Source organism: Aythya ferina (genome assembly GCF_964211825.1).
Source record: "Aythya ferina genome assembly, chromosome: 2".
NCBI classification, from domain to species: Eukaryota; Metazoa; Chordata; class Aves; order Anseriformes; family Anatidae; genus Aythya; species Aythya ferina.
In genome coordinates this window covers 129,465,746-129,488,527 of record NC_140297.1, presented here as the reverse complement: position 1 = coordinate 129,488,527, position 22,782 = coordinate 129,465,746, and the positions used below count along the sequence as shown (strand labels likewise).

The following is a 22,782-nucleotide window of genomic DNA, read 5'->3' as shown; positions in this document are numbered from 1 at the left end:
CGGTGTCTACACCTAAAAAATACACCTAAGCCCTGACAGGAGCAAGGCTTTTCTGTGCCAGTCAGACAGTTCATCCCCTGTGAGCCCCCCCACCATAAGATCCAAAAAGGAAAAGGCCATCCAGAATATTACCTTTTCCACCACTGCCAATACAGGCATTTCCCTACAGCCACAAAAAGTGGGAATGGGAAGAGGGGGGAGAGAGGGGGGGGAGATGGTGAGGGAGAGAAGGTTGACATTTTCACAATATAATACACAAAAGCACTTTCTAGAAGGAGAGATAAAACTAAACTCTTTTTTTTTTTTTTAATGTAAATCAAGTAACTATTTACACCAATTGGTGTGCATCCAATGTTCTAGAATTTAATTCTGTGTTTATTTGTAAAGAAGACAGGTCAACACAAAATTGACTACTTCCTTGCGATGCAAACAGAGCTTTCCTTTCCATACCATGTACCTGAGGGGGATTCTTACACCAGTTGGTTCATAATGAATAAAAATTACATTAATGAGCCAGAAGAATCTGAAAGCCCAATTTCCTTTTGTTTAAACCAACACTGTCCAGTACAGAATATTGTTCCTTACAACTTGGATCTGTGAAGAACAGCAGGCTCTGCTTTCAGCTTGCCTCATCAGCTGTGAGTTTTAATTTGAAGCACTTTTGCATTAAACTTACTTTTTTTTGCCAGCCCATCCTTGCTAATGTTGCACCACCTAAAGCATTCAGCCAGTACTCTCCCCCCAAGCTAGCCGAGCATATCAAGTGTGCCTGCAACACTCACAGCCTAATGAACAATGCACAAAAACAAAAGTAACAGCAAGACTCCTATTATCTGATCTTCCGTAAAACACAAAAACTGCCTTCTCTGGTACAGAGGAAGTGCCAGTAAGCCTGCAGGTGTGAGCCAGTTAAAATAAAAGGCTTTGGCTAAATAGATTCTTTGACTGCCAGGGATTAGAGTCATGGCACCAGTGGTAACACACATCTTTTCCTTTAATTTACAAAATTTTCTCACGAGTTTGCAAGAGTTCACCCCATCAGGGGCTTTCTGAGGCCATTGAAATGTCTTAAGTTTTAATTAAGTTGGAGTTGTCAGAAGAAAGCTTTTTTGGCACAGAGTCAGGGTCATTAATTACTGCTATCTTTGTTTCTTTCAGAAAAAAAAGAACTCTACTGACTTGTTGGGTTACTTATACAGCCTACATTTTCTATCCTGCAGTCCTTATTCACCTCCAAGCAAGGCTTGATTAAGCAGTTTACCAATTACTTCCATCAATCTGATTTACAAATCCTATGGGTAATCTCAACTTCAGAAGCTTTTCTCTCTGCTGATTTGAGGTACAGTAGTAATGAAAGGAGCATTACTGTTAGAACCACAAAGCATTTTAAAATTCTAGATTTTCCATCCTAAATGGTACTTGAATCACATTCCTGATTTTATCATTTCATATTCATCCTTTTATATCCTTGTAGCTGGATTGTCAGTTATTAACAGACACAAGCCACACTGCATAAAACTAAACAGAATAAACATAATTTCCTTGCTATCTTGCAGTTGTGAGGTGAAAGTCCATGTTTTCTATCAATCAAATAAATAGCTGCAAACAAGCTGGCATTCAAATCACAGTCCATGGTGTCTGCATTTGATGTTAGCAGTAACTTTATTACTAGGTGCCACTTACCCCCAAAATGAAAAAAGTCTGGAATAATTAACTAAAATTGTTACCCTGTAACAATTATTCACTGGCCTAAGTAAAAGCTAATTTGTAGACTACTTTCTACCAGAGGCATTCACATCATAAAACAACAACAACAACAAAAACTTAACTGGCACTAATTTGCTGCTTCATCAGAGATAAAGATATGGGGAAAACACTGTCTCCCATTTTGCTGGAGATAATGGCCTTGAGTCTCAATTTGAAATATAATGCTATATAGCAGTATGCTACATGTGTATTCCATAGATTTCAAGAAATTTTTGATTTCCAGAATCATTCATTCTTTGTCTCTGATATCACTAACTTCATGTGCATAGACAATTAACTTATATTACTCTAAAACAAATATATCACTGCTTGATAGTAATTATATTTTCAGGCACACAGTAAACTCTTGGTTTTATGCAAAGTATTTTGCATAAATATTATTACCATTATTAGAAAGCTTGATAAATATATATCTTTCCAAATATACTGCTTGTTCATTTAAACAAAGTTTGTTTTACCAAAATCCTCAGATTCCTTGAAGCCTGCAAAAAGCTTATGTTAAACTACATATTTTGTACTGTTTTTAATAAAAACATTGGAAAAATAATGTTTTTTTTTTCAGAAAGTCTGAGTTGGGTTTCTGATTTATGGAGTATATTTTACCATTTTGAGCTACTCAGCTCAGCAAGTGGTTGCTCAGAGACTGCAAGACTTGAAATGTCTGTGGCATAGTATAAATTATTTTGATCCTCCCTTGGGTATTTACTTAATTTCTCACCCATTTACTGTACTTCGCATAAAACGGCAGAAGCAAGATAGAAACTATTAAAAAGCTAGGAACACTACCAAGAACGTTAACCAGCTCTGGAAAGTTAAGATACCTGCATAAACAGAGGCAATCAGCTGTTAAAGAATCTATTTTGCTGCTGTACTTCACATGTCTGTCTGAGGCCTCTATTTCCTAAATTTAGCAAGAAAAATAGAATCCCATAGAAATTACAGAAGCTATTTATTCGATAAAATATTCAAACACAGTTCTAAAATCTGTGTTGCAACTTACTGTAAAGTAGCTATTTATTTATGGTATTTTATTTGTTAACAATTTTATTGTGGTCCTGGTTACCACATCACCCAGAATTGTATCAAACCTTGTTACTATTTTCATTTTTTTCACCTTGGTTAAGATCATTGTTAACACCAAAAGCAATCCAGGCAAGCTATTTATGTCTACAAGACTAATATATGTGGGAATACACAGCTGTGATCATATCCCTGAATTCTTACTTTGCAACATATGATTGTATGTTAATACTGTCATATGATATACATACGACATATGATACTGTCACCCACTTGTGCAGTGTATACCTGCAACTTGTCACTGGAGTGCCCCTGAAGTGGGAGACTGGGAGACCCAAATCTCAGGGGCAAGGTCTCCCTCCCTTACGTCACTCAAACTGCAGCTGACAGCAGCACGAGTTATGGTATCTGCATGCAATGACAACGGACACATTTTCAGAACTTCAGCTTGGTTTTACTATTTTTTCTTCTGTAGTTGAACAAAATATTTAAAATCCATTTCTCTGTTTAAATAAATACACACAGAAATAAATGCACTAATAATAAGAGATCTACAAGGATGGCAGTGTCAAAAATCCTTTTAGGAGTGTACATGTTTTATTCTCAGATAAATGTGCAACTGTAGCTTTTCTAGGCATGATGAAAAAAGGAAAACTTTAACAGCCCAGTTCTGATATTATTTGCTGCATGTGTACATCAGAAACTTTTGCATTATCACAATAATCAAGATCTGATTTAATAAGCTGATTTAACAAGGTATTAAGATGTGTATTCAACACAGGAGGTGGAATTCAAGCTTTGTGAATTGATCAACACAAATGTAGCACAAGTACATATATGTGATAAAAAGAAAGAGTCTGTAAAACTTTTCCAAATACTTATTTCAACCTCTACTTTTTACCATTGGCCTAGCCCTTTTTTCTGATCCTTAATTTGGTTGTTAGAGACAACAAGCAAATAATTATTGGAAATAATAAATTATTCTCTTGCAATTTTGGATCCTTTGCATGATTTTAGCTTGGTATATATAAACATATAACCAGGATACTTGACCTGAAGAGTCTCTCTCTGTCTTAATAAGTGCACTGCTAATATGCCTAATTAGGTGTGAAAAAAATCAAAATGGTAAAGTGCCATCACACTACTAGAACCTCCTAAATGTGATATTAATTTCATGATGAAATGCCATTTTTGTTATTTATCAAATAACGTTATAAGACTTTGAGTCAGGTTCATTTACCAATAGCAAAAATGATTGGCATTAGAGAGAGCAGACAACTGTACTGGCAACTTCACTAAAGGTCAGCAAACAAGTATCTTCCCCTGGTGATATTAAGAAATACTTTTACAAAGTAAATTAGACAGGAGTAGATCCTTTAATTTTAATAAAAATGAATTCTCAATATCATTATTAACTAAAAATCTTCATGTTTGCTTTTATGGAAAAAGTATTAATGAACTACATATTTCTCCATATTGTTTTCTTATCAACGTGTCAATACGCATGCTTAGATTTTGCAGTAGTTGGTGTGATGTGAAAAACTGTAATGTGAAAAACTGTAATTTGGAATATACAAATACTCCCAGTTCTGTGAAGGACATGGGTAAGGGGGATATGCTTATTTAGCAGTGCAGGAACTCATCTAACTCTGTACGATCTCTAGGTCATAAACATGCTTTTGGATGTAAGAAATAAGGCATTGGCAAAAAGGCGCAGGCAAATAGGACCCAGTTGGGTTTCTAGAATCACTAAAAACAGAGAAAAACAGCTGAAGACAAATCAAAAGGTCTGCAACACCCACAGATGCCTGGAGCAACAGCTCTACTTATTGAAGGGCTATTAGCAACTGTTTCATCCTTCTGTACCCTACTTCAGGAGACACTATTCTGAAGAACAGTATTCTCTGTATTTCTGCTTCTGCCAAAGGCAGCCCTCTTGCAGGAGAGCAGACTTGGGTAAAAATGTAAGTTACCTATATTAACTGCAGAGTAAATTATCAAGTTTCACTAACTAACTAAATTAGAGTGGGGCATGTATCAGAGTGTATATATATGTATATACACATATAATGTGACTTTTGACTGAGTGGTTGAAGAACATTCAAACTGCAAATGTCCGAACATCTAAACATACAAGGAAGGATAAGGATGCTTTAAAATGGTCTTCTTTTCTGGGTAGTCTTCTTTCATCTTCTATCTCAGGGAATAAATCTAATACATCCCTCTACAAATCACCTTGCAGTGAACTGAACCAGTTGGGCTAGGGACAGTTTATTATGGTAAGTTTGGTGCTAAGTTTGGTTTTGTTAGCATGGCTAACAAAATATCTGACCCAGAAAAATCTGAAATTAACGTGTTTGATGTGCAAAGATACTTCATTAAACAATAACTACTGCTCATTTTACTTTCCTTGTACAGAAACATGAAAATTAAAGCTGAAAAAGACAGCAGCATTCACCTATCTGTGTAGAATGACTTCCTATTATATGCTTCAAAATTCATTGTCCAGTCTCATTTCACTATGAGAGAGCTTGCAATTACTATACCTATCCATACCTATTATTGTTTTATGACGTGCCTAAAGCTGTGTGCAGTATTATATCTGTAGTCTCATTGTAGTCTATAGAAGGGGTCTATTCCATTTCTGTTCTATGATATGACACAAACAAGAGCAGAACTGTTAGGGAAGCAGATAAGTTTGTTGTATCATATTGCAATCTCATATCCAATGCACTGCCCACTACCACCCTTAGGCCTTTTTTCAATAGTAATTCTTTACAAGGATCTTTCTCCTGCTGAATACCTGTGTTTCACATTATTATTTCAGCAGATGTATCATATTCCATTTGTCAGGTTGAATCCCATTTTGTGATTTCCTGTCCATATTTCTAACCTGTCCTCACTTCCTTTTATATCTTCTATCACTGTCCTCACTGGTGTTAGCAACACCTCCCAATTTTAGTATGACCTGTAGATTTAATAACAGTATGTTTACCTCCCCTTAGCTGATTATATGATCAACAAATTGGGTCTTTCACTGACATCTGCAGAACACTTCTGGACACCTTACTCCATCCCCAGAATACAACTTGAACTCCTGCAACCAACAGGAAAATTCATATGGCAATATAGACATACTCCAGTTCACCTCAACTCCTCACCTCCACAAGAACTTTTGTAAAATTATTTACCAATCCATACATCTAAATGAAGGTCTAGGAATTTCTTTCCTCCTTGTTATTCCTTTATTAAGTCACAGTTTCTGAATATATTTGCCTGATTTTCTGCATTTAAATTTACTCCACTCATTATTCCACATCTTCTGGAAACTGCAGTACTGTTTCTTCTCTGTTCACTTGGACCTTCAGAGCCAATGCTCTCCTCCATGTTTCTCAGAGAAGAACTGGAGGAAGTGGTGAGAATTCCACTATACGGCATGATCCCTCTTTCTACCCTTTATTTTCCTAAAGACCCCTGGATGCACCCTCTTGGGACCAGGTATTAGGAAGAGTAAAAGGGATTAGACTATCCATCCAAGAAACCTATGGAACAACAAGCCCAGAAAACCGTTTCTGCGATTTCATCAGCATGTTTGCTTTTCTTTCCATACTTTGTGTGTGCGTGGTTCGGGAACAAATCATAGTCAAACAGCCATCTTACTCGTCTCCATATGTGGTAGTCAGAGCGGCCAGGCAACAGGGAGGAGGTAAGTAGCACCTGCCTGGACATTCTTGGCCTCCTGGAAATGCCTTTGCGCTTAACAAGTGGAGACAAGAGAAAGTACGAGGTACAACCTTCAACGTCAGAGCAATAACATTCGTTATCTTATTTCTTAATCATAGTTATTACTTCAAGAAGACCACAAATCTTTATGTAATCATGAAGATATGTACATAGAGAAAATGAACCACACACACACACATGAGTATTCGTACTGTTCTTCTACTTCATACCTCTTTACTTTTAGGTCATCTTCAGCTAAGTCATATCAAGTAGTAAGTTGAATTGTTTTTGGGGAAGAATGGTTTCTTGTGGCTTCAATATCACATAAACAACAGGCTTTATAAATAACAACAGGCAGCCTTATAGTAATTACCAGAATTACCTTTTTTTTAATTTATTTTATTATTTTATTAAAGATTGGTACTAGATTTGCTTTTTCCCAATCCTATGATAATTCCTCAATTGTACTTTACTTTTCAAAAATAATTACTAGCGATTATGTAAATTCATTATCTGTGTCTCTTAAGACCATACTATGCTTATCATCCAGACCTGCTGATTTGCATTTATTCTATTTTTTCTAAGTATTGCCTTACTCTTTTCTATCAACAACTATTTTGAAAAGGTCTTAATTACTTGGTCTATTATGTCCTTGCTCCTTTTATTTTTCTTGTCAAAGACTGATTTTGAAAGTAGCTCAGTGCATCAGCCATTTCAGAACCAGCTTTCATTTTGTCATCCTCTTCATTTAATATTGAGCTTGTTTTTTCACTCCATTATTTTTTTTTTCTTTTTTTCCCCTCCAATAAATCTGAAAAGCTATTCTTATTTCCCCTGACTCCTTTGGCTAGTATTAACTCATTCTGCTTTTGCATTTCTTTTAAGTTTTCCAAGTCTTAAAAGAGTTTTCATTTTCCTGGTTGTTTCCTTCTTTCATTTTTGCTTTGGGAGAGATTTGGCATCCACAGATCTTTGAGCAGCCCCTGATGAAACTATAATTACTCCTCCTTAACCCATATATTTCAATCTTTCTCAAAACTATAGTTCAGTGCTTTTTAGAGAGAGGAGCTACAGCTGGAAAATAAGATTGGGAATACCTGATTGCTAGTTTCAACTATGACTGAGCTGTAAAGGATAACAAACAATTAAACAATCTTTTGACTCAGTTTCTCCATCAATAAAATCATCTATGTCTTCAGAGGACTGTGTTAACATTTATTTAATATCCGTATGTTCTATGACTTCCCTCAGATGAAGACGGTTTTGATTTTGTGGGGTTCTACAATCATTAAGTTCCTGAAGTAGAGAAAAAGGCTAAACTCTTTCTTCCCTTTCACACTCAAACACCTTGAAGAACTCACGAAGTCTAGCTCAAAGTGTGCTTTTGTAACAAAAGGGTGGGTTTTCTTCAGTTATTATACATGAATAAGATCTAAAACACTCCTTTGTGTACATTAGGTGTGATTTTCTGTCTGATTAGCTGTGGGTAGCTGCAAAATATTCAAGTACCTAACATGTTTGGCCATTTCTCCTATTTACAGAACTTTAAAAGGACTTTGCTTTAGATATGGTGTTTTACTGTGCTATTGTCCTAATGACTAGAAAAGACATATCCTAGTAAAATTCCATGTCAGAATTCAGTGTTCTTTTGACAAATTAAAAATTTTTACTTGCAAAGGTATAGAAATAAAAATGAGACCATAGTGGAACACAAAATTGGCATTCTTGGCTGTGAGTTACAAAGTAAAAAAATAAAATCTATTTGCTAAATAATCTGACAAATTTCTAAGTTTGTTCCCACCAGTAAACTGCATAAATGTGTGTACAAATACAGTAGCAACTGCCACAACAGCCTTTATGGAGGACAAAAGATAGAATAGGACCATAAAGTCTTGTGTGTCAGTAAGGAAATTAGACAAAAATAGCAGAAATAGTCACGGAAATTGAGTCAGTTCTTTCCTACTTTCATTTCTTTCTTCTCTCAACCCCCAGCTTGTGAAGGAAATTAAAACTGAAATTGAAAATTTAAATGCTAATTTTAAATTTATGGATACCCAAATCCCATATGTTCGAACAAACCCCAGTGAAATTAGTATACTCCAGTGAAAATAAATGTCCTGATCACTCTTCCCCTCCTCAGCTCTCTGCTTTTCCAGGTGGCTGCAGTCAGATCTCTTGCAAAAATGGAGTACTTCAATCTTTGATACTTAATTGTACTGGATTACTGTTTGGCAATGACCCAACTGGTTGGCCCGGGGACAGATCATTTTATTTAATGGCTCATCACCAGAACCTCACCAGCATGCAAACAGAAATCACCATTCTGCTGCTGCCAAAAAACTGTGAGAACACAGGAGGCTAATCACACCTGGGAGACACTTGTATAATGACATCCACAGGTAAGTGGCCCCTTTAAAAAATAAAAATAATTAAAAAAAAGACTGAAAAACTTGAAGCAATGAAAACTTAAAAATCCAGAGCAGAGACGCTTCTATCTAATGGGAAAATAATCTAAAATCAAAACAACTTTTTTTTTTTTTTTTAATGGTTAATTATCATTACACCTACAATAACTTATTACTTCTTGTTTCTGTAATTTAGACTTGAGGGAGAAACATGTGAGAGCCCTGCTCCAAAAAAGTTTCAAGGAAATAATTTATGGGAGCTCACAGATAAGAGCCTTTAGATTTGACATTTTGATTTCTGTAATAAATTGTTTTATTTAAAAAGTAAAACATCATGTAAATTAATTCATCCCTCAAGCAACATGTAGAAATGCCTCAGACATGTTTCAACAAATGTTCAGTCTTCAGCTATGTTCATTATAATGTTCTACTATGATAATAAGTGCTCTGTAAATCAATAAGTAAAATTACAGTGCCCAATTTAGAAATGTAGCTTCTATCTTTTCTTGTCCTTAGTAGAAGCAAATGGCATAACAACTTTTGTGTCCTCTCCTGTACTGTGACTGCAGAAAAAATATGAAAGATGTTTCATATGACCCATTATGAAATACATACAGAAAGCTGGTGAAAAGTTTTATGGAAGCCATAGCAAACAGTAACTGTTCCTAAGGAAGGGAAAAAACAGGCATCAGAAGGGATTCTGTTTTCATCTCCAGGCAAACAGGTGAGTAAGGAAAAGAAATTAAACTCCATTAGCTAGCAGTATTCCACTTCTTTCTCCTTCTTTCTTCTCCCCCTCCAAATCAGCATCCGTGGTCTTTAGTATTAAACCGAATTTACTATTAGTCTTGATGGAAAAAATCACCCTACCTCTTTTTTTTTTTTTTTTTTTTTTTTTTGAAAATGTCTCTCTAGACAAACTTTTTATATTCTATTTCCTTTTCCAAGCTGGGCAAGGTAACTACTGTCTGCTGCAGAGTCCCAGTTCAGAAAGATGAACAGTTAACACTGTAAACTCAGTGAGGAGGAAGATCATTTGTCTCCTGCCAACAATATTTCTGGGGATACAACTATGTAGGGTCAGTCTGGGCATTTTGACCTTCTACCTGATGCTATTCTTTCCCTTTCATAGGTGCTGCTTGCTTTTAGTTGTTTCTGTTTGTTTTGTTTTGTTTTTGTTTGTTTTGTTTTGTTTTTTCTTTTCTTGAGACTAGATAGACTTCAGATTGAAGGTCATCTAAAGAAATAGATTTCAGAGCACAAAAACAAGTTTGTAATACAATCATTAAAGCAAAACCATAAAATATAAACAAATATATTGTCTACAGTTTACTGTAGCCTTTTCTTAATTCAGGAGACTTGTAGGAGAGTCTGATGTGTCACAAACTTACATAGTAGGGAACATATTAATATCTTTGCAGGTACTGTTTTTTTTAGAAAACTCTGTTCTAACCTAGTAGAAAACAGCATCAGGTTACCTATGTGTGCACGTTAGTACATTATGATGTGCTTAAATGTGATAGTGTACACACACAGGTCTGTACACAAGTGCATGCACAAACATTAAAGAAATGTTACAACACATGGCATATTTTGATAAACCAATTAATGTCTTAAACCTGATTATCTTAAATATCATAGTTATTCTTCCACTTAAAATGAACAGCTGAAGTGATGGGCTGCCAAAGCAAGCCCTATTAAAAGTTCATAGATGAGCCCCTAAAGATATACATTTAAGATAAAAACATATAGAACATACAGAGAATATGATCAGGATTGCTGGGCAGAATTCTACACAGAACAACATACAAATATAGCAAATGAATGGCTTTCTAGCACTACCAATAGTCATGTTGGTGATACCTATTTTCTACAAATAAATCTAAAATGACCTTTCGGGCCACATACAGTCTGTGATATTTTGTAATTTACTTTCCTTGATAATCTTTTCACTAGAGGCCTGAAGTTTTCTTAATTTGCCTTATAGGATGAGCTAAGTACAAAGGCACCAATAAGCAGAGACAGTGAATTAGCTGGAGTTATAAGCAAAAGGTCTGTTAGGCAGCTAATTCTTTGAACACTTGACCACATAATTTTAAATGACTTAAACATCTGTACAAGAAAAGAATAAATCCTGAAGGGTCAAATCCTTCAGGCAAAATTCCCGTGGACGCATGGGATTTGACCCCTAGTTGGGAATATACCCTTGTTCAGACCATCTTTTTCAAGCTCAAATGTGGAAATTCTCTTTGGACCAGAGAAGTCCTCAGGGAAGGGCTTTCTGATACCACAAGCATCCAAGACACCAGTCTGGGCTAATCACTAACAGGTTAGCATCTCTGAAAATAATACTGTCTAACAGCAGAGGAATGTGTAGTCTGGTTCTCATAAAATTTCAAACCTGGGACAAAACAGAAGAATCTGGTAGAGCTACCTCCTTTTTTATCTGAATTAATAACACATTATCAGTTTGGTAAGAAAATATGAACTGTTATTATCAAGCTTCCAGATATACAGTGAAACTTGGAAGCAAACATAGTAGTATTTGCTACTGTATATACAGAGTAAATGCTGAAAATTGAATACTTATAGTTTATAGAATATGCCATTATAAAACTGAAAAGCCACTTTAAATTCTAACATCTTTTGAAAAATAAAAAAAATGCCACCAATGTACAGAATAATCTGTGCAATAAGTTTATCTTCAAGAAAATAAATTATCTTTTCTTGAAAGACAATAAGTTCACCTGGCAGGCAAAGGTAAAGGCCAAACTCTATGATATGTTAATATGTTTGCTTTAAAAATAACTGACAAAATTTGACTAAGCTTATCAGTACCTCATGTTTGCCCCTGTCATTTTCCAAAGAAACAGGCCCCGATTTATTTATTTATTTTAGTGGGGGTGGAATTCAGCTTTAGAGGCTCAGCTTGAGACAGCACAGGCCCAGTTTTCACAAAGACTGAACAAAGCAGTCAAATACCTGCAGGTGCTCAGCACCTCTGCAAGCACAGGTGTAAGGTACATGAACCAGGGCATCCGCATTAAGCAGCCTCTTTTGAACAGCTGGTACAAAGTGCTGGCAAACTTGAGCTGGCCGCCTTACCAGGCTGAGAGATTTATATTCATCCACAGGAGAAAGAGCCCAGGGTAGCAGATGCCCACAAAGCGAAGGGGAAGTTTGTCACCTGGGGAAAGCATGCAGAGATCAGAAGATCGCAATACTGCTGCAGAAACTCTGCTCCCGGCAGGCGTCTTAATTCCACTTACAGGGGGTTCTCACTGGCTACAACATCCTGAGGACCCAGACCTGAATTTTTCAGAGACATATTCCTTTTTCTTGTGAATTCTTACAGAATTAGGGGGAACAGTGTGTTTAAGTGCCCTTTAGCTATTGCATATAGTGTGTGTCCAGTGGCTCCCATGTGCATGTGCTCCCATGATCCTAGATGTGCACAGTAATCAACATAAGGCCTCAGTATGAAAAGAGATTATTTCTGCTAGGTCTCTGTCTCTCAGAAAGGGAATGGACAAAAAAATCAGAGATACAAAACTGCGTCTGCAAAGACTCAATCACAAGTAGCAGATCTGGTAGAGAACAGAAATTGTGTGAGGGAAGCGACATTAAAAGCATTTTTCTGACAAGGAAAAAAAATAAATATATATATACTTATTTATATATTGTAAATATTTCATATTTACAAGTTCCCTTAAAGTATCAGACATTTGTCCTGAGCACTTATTCCTAGTTATTATATTGTTTTAGACTACCGTAAAGCAAAACATAAAGAACAAAGTCCCTTTCTATAAACAAAATAGAGCTTTAAAAAAAAAATCATGATGGTAAGTGAATCCCTCTTTATCACTCAGCCTGGAATTTCTATTGCAGAAACACAAAAGTCTGATTTATTTTTAAAACATTTTAAACACATACCAACATTACTTGGAAACAGGCCAAGTAAAAAAATTCCATCAGAACTGACACCCTACAAACACATGTTACCAGTAACTGCTATTAAGCCTAAAGAAATAAATGAAATGCTATACCTTTGCAATGCAACATTTGGCACTTGGTCAAAGATTCCTAGCAGCAAGGTATATCTACTTTAAATATACAGTAAGCTCAGGAGTATGTATTAAGCATATTTCCCCTCCCTTTAAGAGAAGTCTTTTGTCCTACAACTTTTAAAATTAATACAAAGATATTTTTTTTTCTTTTTTTCTATGCTATGCATTTTTTAAGCTATGCATCTTTTATTCCATAGCTGACCAAAAATCATTACTATGAATTCTCACAAAAATCTAATCTTTGCAAAAACACACTTTTCCTCACTGCTATGTAAACAGTCTAGCTTTGAGAAGAGGAGAGGAAGACTACAGGTGGTGGTACTTTGAGATGATAAAATATTTTATTGAAAAAGTTCTTTCTAACAGAAGAGAGGTTTGTTAGGGTTCTGGGTACCTCCAGCAAATCAAGGCCTGAGAGGCCTTAATCATCATCTCAGCAACCAGATAAATGCGAGGAACAAATGAAAATTTAATAAAAACAGGGCTGGTTTCAGGAGTTGAAAGATACATTATCCAAGTTGGCTGTACTTTTTCATACTCCATAACAAAACAACCCCAAATAAATAAGCAGCAATTGTCATGCAGATAATAAAGTTTCTGAAAAATACTATAAAGTGCTCTATTACACTTACGGAGTGTTTCACAGCAAGTGCATGGGTAGACTTCAAATACCCAAGGATCTCCTTGAATTTGGGGGTAATTTAGATTCACAGATATTACCAAAATATTTCCATGTGAAGAAAATAAATAATATTAAAAACAAAAATCAAACAAGCAGACAAAACTACAAAAAAAGACTATGTATCTTCTGTAAATAAAGATTTGACTCAGTTGCAAAGATTGTAAACTCAGCAGAAGACTGAGAGCAAATTTCATCTCTCCTACTTGTACTTTTTGTGCTGGCATTTGAGTACTATCTGTGGCATACCACCACTGAAGTCAGGAGTCAAATGTCACATTTGTTCCTCTCCCTAGCAAACATGCTGAAGAAAATACTACACCACTGCTGCAACATGTGGAGGCATGAGAATGGAGGTTTTATAGCAAAACATATGTGTTTGAAGGACTTTAAGGGTATTCATGGGTATTCAAATGGGATTGTATGTGAAATCACATGCATTTCTGGTGCTGGGGAGAAGTGTTAATTTTAAAATCTTCTTGCTAGGCTAAAGGTGCAAGGAGGGATGGCCTTTGTCCTATTCAGCTTCTAACAGTAAATGATATCACCTTCTAGGAATTTTTTTCTGGTAATGAAAGCCACGGTGGGCTGGAGGGAGAACATAAGGGACATCTGGATCCTCTTCTGGAATGACAATTAGGCAGTGGTCCATATTAACAACAGGCAACCAGTAAAATCATCCGGGCTCATGCATCAGATATGAAGTGATTACCTTCAAATATTGATTTTACAGCAAGAACGGTCCCAGAGGTTATAATGGTTGTTGCTTGTTTCTAAGTGGACAGGTTTTTCAGTACTGGAAGTGAACTCCACAAGGAACTATTACTTCTCAACAAATATTTCATGTACTTTTGGTGGTTAGTGCCATGGAGACTATCCCAACAACCAGTGCCTCTAAGGGATTAGAAGAAATTATTAGGCCGATGTGTTTTGTTGTTATTCCCTTTCCCCATCTTTTATGTCACGGCAACTTCAGACATTTTGTTAAGAGAGTTAAAGTTCTCTAATTACTCTAACAAGGCCAGTGAGTCATATAGATCTCCTACTGCCTGAAGAAATCGAGGGTTGGATAAGTGCTCAAGACAGGACAAGGTTACACTGGTTCATGAAAGTACATTGGGAAATGCACTGTTACATTCTAGGGCTGGATGGATGTTCTTGCTGTTTGGTTTTTATTCGTAATGTGTGGATATGTGGGGATAAAGCACATATGGGCATCCAGAATTGTATGAGTGCTTCTCAGCTGTGCATGTTTCTCTATGATACTCATCACTGCTGTTTATTCTGTTCCACCAAAAGAGAATCACCTGGATGCAGCTTTGGGCTGCCTTTGGGAGACTTGCCCCTTTAAGGATCCCAGTGATGGCATGAAGCAGTCTAAGCTGGCAGGCGCAGCCACCTGAACTTCTGAAAATTGCAGGATTTGAATTGGAGCCCTGGCTCCATCACCCAGGCAGCTCCTCTGAACCTCACTCACGCCTGAGGCACCTACTGTACAATCAGCCCTAATGCCCTCAAATGAGCATCTCTTGTGCACTTCCCTCAAGGGCTACAGTAATGTTTTCTACTTATGGCCACTTGTGAAGACCACTGAAAAAATGGCAGCTAGTGCTGAAAGCATCTGCCCACTTATTTAGCAAATTTTCTCATAGATAGCACTTATGCTCTTGACACTGCAGCTGCTACTAGTTCCTATCTATGTGAATCTTTAAGAATTTCTTTAGATGAGGATTTCTAACATGTCAGAACATGTTTCCTAGCACAACTTAAAAGCCCTTAAATCATCAAGATTGAGTTAAAACTTCAGAAAAAGCTTAGGTTTTAAGTTGGCTAGCTTCTAATACAGAAATTTACATTGTTTGATTATATCCCATTTAAAATATGTTAACGCATTCTCACAGTTAACTAAAATATTGGCATCTAAACACTGCCTCAGTTTCTGTCTCTCCCTCCTGACTGTGTCCAATAGCTGGTTCCAGATAAATTTTACGATTTTGGACATCACGAGTTGATATCAGGGGAGGTCCCCTGTCCAGAGTTCAGCTGACAATAAAGTCAAGATTTGCTGATTTCTGTGGGGTACCACCCATCTCCTCAGCTATACTCCCATGGAAGTGTGTTGAGTTGGGAAATCTGCATGTCTATGGGAATTCACTTTATCATTTTGTATGATGCAAGTTTACAAAATTGTATTTTTTTAGTTCCAACCATTCAGGCATAATAAATATTATAAAGAGGGTATAAGGAAAAAGTTCTTTTTCATTGTTTCTAAAAAGAAGGGGAAAAAAAGTGGATTTTCAAGTTAGAAACTCAAAAAAAAAAAAAAAATTACTCTGACAATATTCTTTATTTTGGATATAATACAAAATAGTAGCCTTTTTACTGTCCATTATCCATAGCTCCATAAAATATTATTCCTTTCTCTTAAATTACTGTTGATCTGTCACATACATTTGGCTAAAAACTTAATTTCAGGTATCCACATACATTAGACAATTCACTTACTTGCCTGAGAATGTCACTTTAATTTGAGTTAACACCACTGCAATATATAAAGAATGTCCCTGACACTCAGATGAAAGATTTGACTAAAGCATCACAAAAACATGTTGAGCAATCAACACCAAGTTAAAATAGACTCTCTTTTAGCATAGGACATACATGCTGACATCTTAAGCCTAATATAACATGAAATTAGCAGAAAAATTAAAAAAAAAAAAAAAAAAAAAAAAGAAAAAGAAAAAAAATCTACCTCCAGAAATGTCATCTGTAAAGCAGGGTGTGTGATCCTCTTCATGTAATCCATTAACACAAACTTTTAGAAAATATAGTATAATCTTTGATGGAAGAACTGAATGTCCACTATTAATTGTGCTGATGTTTTTTATATTATGCTAGCAGATCTAATATAAACAAGAATTTCTAAGCTTATTCATATGCAATGTTATCATTGTGATAGGCCTTAAACACTGCATATGCTTCTTAGCTACCTATGAGAATAGGATAGCATGTAATATCCAATTTTCTTGACCTTTCTTACTGTGTCCTTTTACAAACTTTCAGGTGCATATCAGTTAAGCAGAGCTAAAAAACTTGACACTTGTTAGGTCTCAACTGAGCAGTAATGAAGGTGTGACTGCATTTTTACTGTGTGGTGTGTTCTTTCCCATTCAATGCAATCAGGGAAATTAATAAAACATAAAACTTACAGTAAAAAAACTTACAGTTTTTGGCTTTTACAGAAGTGTTCAGGAATGATAAGGACACAGAACAGCTTCTCGCTCTTATAAGGTCTATGAGAGGACCAGACATGGTAGCAAACTTTTATCCTCAAGATAAAAAGCCTTTTTTTTTTTTTTTTTTTTTTTTCCTCTGAGCTACCTTGGGGCCAGAGAGCATCCCAAAGACAGAGAGACAAAACTATGAATGCATTCATTTGCTTCTTCAATATTTCTTGAGGGAATTCATCTGTAGGTAACAATTCAATGTTTCAGGAGTTTTCTGACATACCATGTGCAACAACATGACACAACTTCCCAGGCCATGATAATAAAAACAAAGTTCATAGTTGTTGTTTTTATTTATTTATATACAGTTCACGCTGTTACTATGCTCTCACAACATCCCTGCTGATCCACATTCTGACAATTGTATTCAGTTTGGGTAGCACTCTCCAAAGAACATTGAAATGCTTGAAAGATTTGTCACAGAAGAAAGTATCTTTTTAAGACTACAGTTGTCAGAATGTGGACTCGCTGGATGGGAATGTGGTGCATTACCATTATTCATTTAACATTTAATGATACAGACTTTAACATGCAGATCATACAAGGATGTTCTAAATCTTTAGTGTGAAGAAATCTGAAAATTGCTGCAAAATTATTTGGAGACATTCAATCTGCCATGAGAGTTAAAATCAGCAAAACTAGAGAAAGGTGGTATGCAGATATTAAAGTAATACAATGGCCTGCTCTAAACACGTTTCAGGAACAGTGATGTCAACATATATATATATATATATATATATATATATATATATATATATATATAAATCACATCTATGTTGGCATCCAGTATAAATCTAATTGGGTCAAGTATTTTAATTCTGCTTTACATTGCTATTACTAATGCTAGAAGGAAGAATATTTCACATATCCACCTTACTTGCCAAATTTTCATCTTACAGATTTCCTTCTGATCCGATTCTTTAACACCACACCATTCATTTGTGCTAGTTGAGTTATTCTACTTGTTTATAACTGCAGAATATTTAATCTTTACAAATACTCTCTCAGACTTTGAGGTCTACATTTTGACTATATCCAGAACTTTCAGGAAAAGCTTACAACAAACTGACCAAATTGATCTGTGGTACAGTAACCAATTGATTTCTGTTAATGCAAATTCCACTCACTGATTTTAGAAAATAAACACAGGGTGATATTTTTCCCCATTATCAATGTTTGACGTGACACTCAAGGATATTTTTAAATCAGACACACATAGCTCTTGGATTGATGTAAGAGTGTTAGGTTAAACTCATTTTTTAAAAAAATTATATTTTAATCCTTAAAGGATAAACATTTATCCTCTAAGATACAGGGATAAAGATTTTAATGGCATCTTGCTTTGGGATTCAAAATAAATAAGGCAAAGATGAGTTTCCATCTTCTTAAAACTAAATTACAGAGATTAAAATATATAAACACAAAATGAATGTATTCCATTTGCATATTATATTTTGCTCTTAAAGTTGATATTGAAGATTAAGGGTCAGCATTTAATCCTCACTATCCTAATCCCTAAAATTACAAAGACAGGCATAAGTGCATGTCTGCTCCACTAAATTACCTTGAAAGAAAGCAAATTCCGGATGAAAAGGGAAGCATATTTATATTATGGTGATTTAAAATCTGTCGCCTAAACACATCTTCTCCCCTCTATCCATTGACCTAAATTGCACACTAAAAGCTTGCTTGTCTGCAAATGGGCAGCTAACACTTTGAGACAATCCAGAGATTCTTCACTTACGCACAATCATGCCAACTATTTTTCTGACTACAATAAACACTGTCTTCTTCATATTTTGCAGAAACAAGAGTCAAGTTATAAACCAGAAGAATTTCTTTCCTGTTTCCAGCCCAATTCCTAGATACAGATAATTCTCAAAAAAAAAAAAAAAAAAAAAAAGAGAAAAACGTAGAACTGAAAATTAGTAGGTCAAGCATACTCTGACTTACACAGTTGCAACTCTAAGGGGAAATACACCCCAGTGGATACTGTACCTCAGAAGAAGCAAAATTGTAACATAAAACATCCATAGTCTCTAAAGGAAAAAAAAAAAAAATTACTTATGACAGGATGTTACTTTATGCTGCCAGACAGTACCTATTATACTCTATTTGGATAATTCCCCCAAATATTAGTATTTTTCATAGGTTACACAGTTCAACTGAAATTAATAACGGAGCTGCCAATGACTTGAATAGGATGAGACCTTCAACCCTTGCCTGTTTGCTGTGTTGCTTTACCAATATTATCTTGCAAAGCCACCAAAAAATACCAAGATGTTAAAGAGTAAAAGCAAACTGAAGCTCTCAAAGCTGCATCTAGCATTTTATCTACATTTCTGATACTGCAGGTTGATAGAAGTGCTACACCACGCAGTAAGAGAAAAATATCTAAGATGTACTTAGCCCTAGAGATTTGCCTTGAGAATTGTCTGTCTACATTTGTATCAAGATGTTCTAATATTTATTTTGTGAAGAATTACTTTCTAATTTAAGACATCTATTAGTGAACAACTTTATCATAATTATCAAACTGAGCAGTTCTGTAATTACGATCATCAAGAGGGCACTAGTTTCCTTCATTTGCAGTTTATTTACAGTAATTTTATACTCTAAAGAGAGGGGGGAAAAAAATCTCTGTATAAAACCTATGAGCCTTTTTTTTTTTTTTCTGGTTAGAAGGTTTCTTTCTACTTATCAGAATGTATATGGCTACAATACTATCACTACAATTAACAATATTTAGAAGACTGAAAAACACCTCAAGCTTAACTAGTTGAGCTTGTTTTTTGTATGTGTATTTGTTATATTTTTAACTCTGTATATTTCTCCATTCAAAGCATATTTAGAATCTCTCTAGAATAGTTTTCACACTTTTTTTTTCTCTCTATTAAAAAAAAAAAAAAAAAAAAAACAACTCTTTCAAACACAAACCCCTCAATTAAAAGGTTCAATCACCTAAAACAACAACAACAACAACAAACCAGCCAAACAATAACAAAAAAATGCTGCTGTGATATTTAGTATTTCAGAGCCAAACCCCTGCTGCTTGGTTATGATAGTTATAAAAGCAGACTAATGAAAGCAGCAAAAATTACAATTAATTTTAATTCTGACAAAATCATACTGCTCTAATCAACTGCCTATCAAATGTCAGTGCAAATTACACTAACAAAAATGATTATTAGCACAGGTTGGTGGAATAAAATTGTCCATATACTCCATCTGCATAGAGAATGGGGAATTACTTTTAATGAACAACAAATTACAATTACTAAACTAAATGAACCATCTGCCTTTTTTGTTTGTTTTCACTGTCTCACTGGTACAGGGCGCACTGTCATCTTAATTGCCATTCAAAATGGCAGACTGACCTACCACCAGACTTGCATGCCCACAACATTTTAACAGAAAATCCCTAGCAGATGTTTTCAATTTTAAGAAGAGGACAAGTATGTTTTATAAAAATATTCAAAACATTAGAGACTGGTGTCTAAATAATAATAATAAGGTACATGTCTGTTTCAGACTGAAGGGCTTGTATGACTAAATATCCTTAAACCTTAAATTAGCATATGAAGTCTTCCTGGACCAATACTAATAGAAACAGGTCTTAATGTGATTTATTAATAATTTTATTCAAGTAAATATTCTGTCTCTAGTCTCTAATAAGAAGCACTTATTTTCAAAGGGGCACACATGATGATTTGTAGTAATGACATTTATTAATAAACTTTTACAAAGCCTTTTTAAAAATGCTTATTTGGATATGTCATTTAGCATCTGCATTAAAAAAGGAAAAAAAAAAAAAAAAGGAAAAAAAAAAAAAAAAAAAAAAGGGAAAGCCAGTCTTTTATTAGCATATGTGTTATGTTAGTTGAGCTTTTCCTTCTGACTTTTTGGGGTCCATGATATTGTGTAACAGCTGGAAGACTGACTTCCATCGCAGCCGCTGAGGGGAAGACAAATCTGACCTGGACATGCACTTAAAATGAAACTCCACTTAGTGCTGCTGTATGACACAAAAGGGATGGCTGAGGAGAGATTTGTTATTTCCTTATATTACTACCTAGTGGCTACAGCAGCCATATTTTCTAAGATCCTGGCTCATCACTTATTATTAAAAAGCTTAAAAATACTTCTGAAATTGAACTGTTTCTCTTGAAAAGGCTAAACTCTGAGCCCAAGAGACAAAAGCTTCCTTTTTGCTTAAACTACAAAAATTCTTCAAGCCAAACCTACAAGTATCATGGCTATAGCAAAAAGCCCTAAGACTGTGTCAGTATTCAGTGAATCTTTCATTTCTATTTGAGACTGTCTGTAAATGCCACTGTGTTATTTCAAGTTTGAATCCCCGATTCAAAGGATAAGTTTAAAAAGGAGAGTAAAAAAGACCCATGTTTCTTCTGAGGGTCTTTGGATCTATCTTTTGTGTTGCGATCAATTGAAGTAAACACTGTTTTTACATTCCATTTTTAATGCTATTTCCATGTTTATTTTCAATTTACTCTAAGTTACTGTGATAATTACTAAGACAAAAATCAGTGATTAAGAGAATGAAAATCTCGTTTCTAATTATATTATTTAATGAGCCATATATAGAGAGTGATACAAAGACAAATGTTTCAGCTCAATAAATTAAGGTGGCTTAAAATCATTCCTGTTTTAGGTAAATGTTATTTTTCATTGTCCATACTAGGAACTACTGTACATTTCTTCAGAATAATAGATTTAGCTGGTCTGCATGCCAGTGTCCACTCACATAACCATGTCTGACTTGAGGATTAAAATAATCCTTATACCCCTCCCCCTTCTACACACCTCTGGCTAAGACTAGAAATAACAAAGAAAACCCTGATTCCTCTACATGGATATCTGCCTTTACAAGGTACGTTACAGGGCTATAAAATTAACACAATTAGTTAGCTTCTAATACCACCATTACTAACTAAAGTTCTTTGCAGAAATATATGAGAAAGATATGAAACCTGTTAAATGTTAGTTCACTCACTGAACAGCATGAAGAAAAATGTTTCATTTGCATCTTAACTTTGCAGTAGTCTTGCTTCTCTTGCTATTTGGACTGTATTTGAAGGAGCTCTTATTTGAAATCCTTCAACCCCACCAGTTCACTTTTCAGGGTCTGCATAGTTTTCTTTGGGCCAAAATTTTTCACTCTCTAGTGCTTAACATTACAGCCCGGCTACCTGGCAAACCTATATCTCAACATTCCCTTTGAGTTCTTACTTAAATAATGAATGTTGTTTTTTTTTTTTTTCTTCCCTTCTACTGGAAGAAGCTTTCCTGTTCTTCTGCGTCAAACATTACTTTTCCTTCTTACAGCTCTTCTTCGAGGCCCATTGACATCCTAAAGTCTGCAGTTTCTTCAGCACATTATTAACACTCTACAGGGAAAGGGAAAATACAAAGGAAAAAAATACTCAACAATATGCCACACCCTAAAGAAGATCGATTCCTGTATTACAATTCAAATCTTCTGCTTTCCCAGACTCTGTCTGCATTACAAAAACTAGTAGTAGTTCCCAAACATGGAGTCTGAGTGCCCTGCCATCTCCCAGCCCTGTATCAGAACAAATCCCTGCAGTGCACCTCCACTTCCCCCAATCCCTTTAGACCTGGTTTCCACACACTGGCCAGGGATAGACTACAGCCATGACAAAACCCAGAAAGTCATCTGGACACAGCCTTGGGAGGTCTGAACTGTTTATTCTGATAATAATGTTCATAGCACTGGAGCTTGTTCTCCTAAACCTTGCTCAGAGCACAGTGAACCAAATACTTAATAACTGTTATCACAGAGAGTTAACATG

General features: G+C 35.4%; 1 protein-coding gene and 1 long non-coding RNA gene across 5 annotated transcripts in view; one reads left to right on the top strand and one right to left on the bottom strand.

The window, feature by feature from the left end:
* The window catches only part of ZFHX4 (zinc finger homeobox 4), a 152,631-nt gene that overhangs the window by 77,920 nt on the left and 51,929 nt on the right, over window positions 1–22,782 (bottom strand). The gene's annotated exons all lie outside the window — the stretch shown is intronic.
* LOC311432095 lies at window positions 4,630–12,120 on the top strand. Its single transcript, XR_014689818.1, has 4 exons — window positions 4,630–4,751; window positions 8,651–8,909; window positions 9,485–9,639; window positions 12,050–12,120. It is a non-coding gene; the product is annotated as an uncharacterized lncRNA (long non-coding RNA).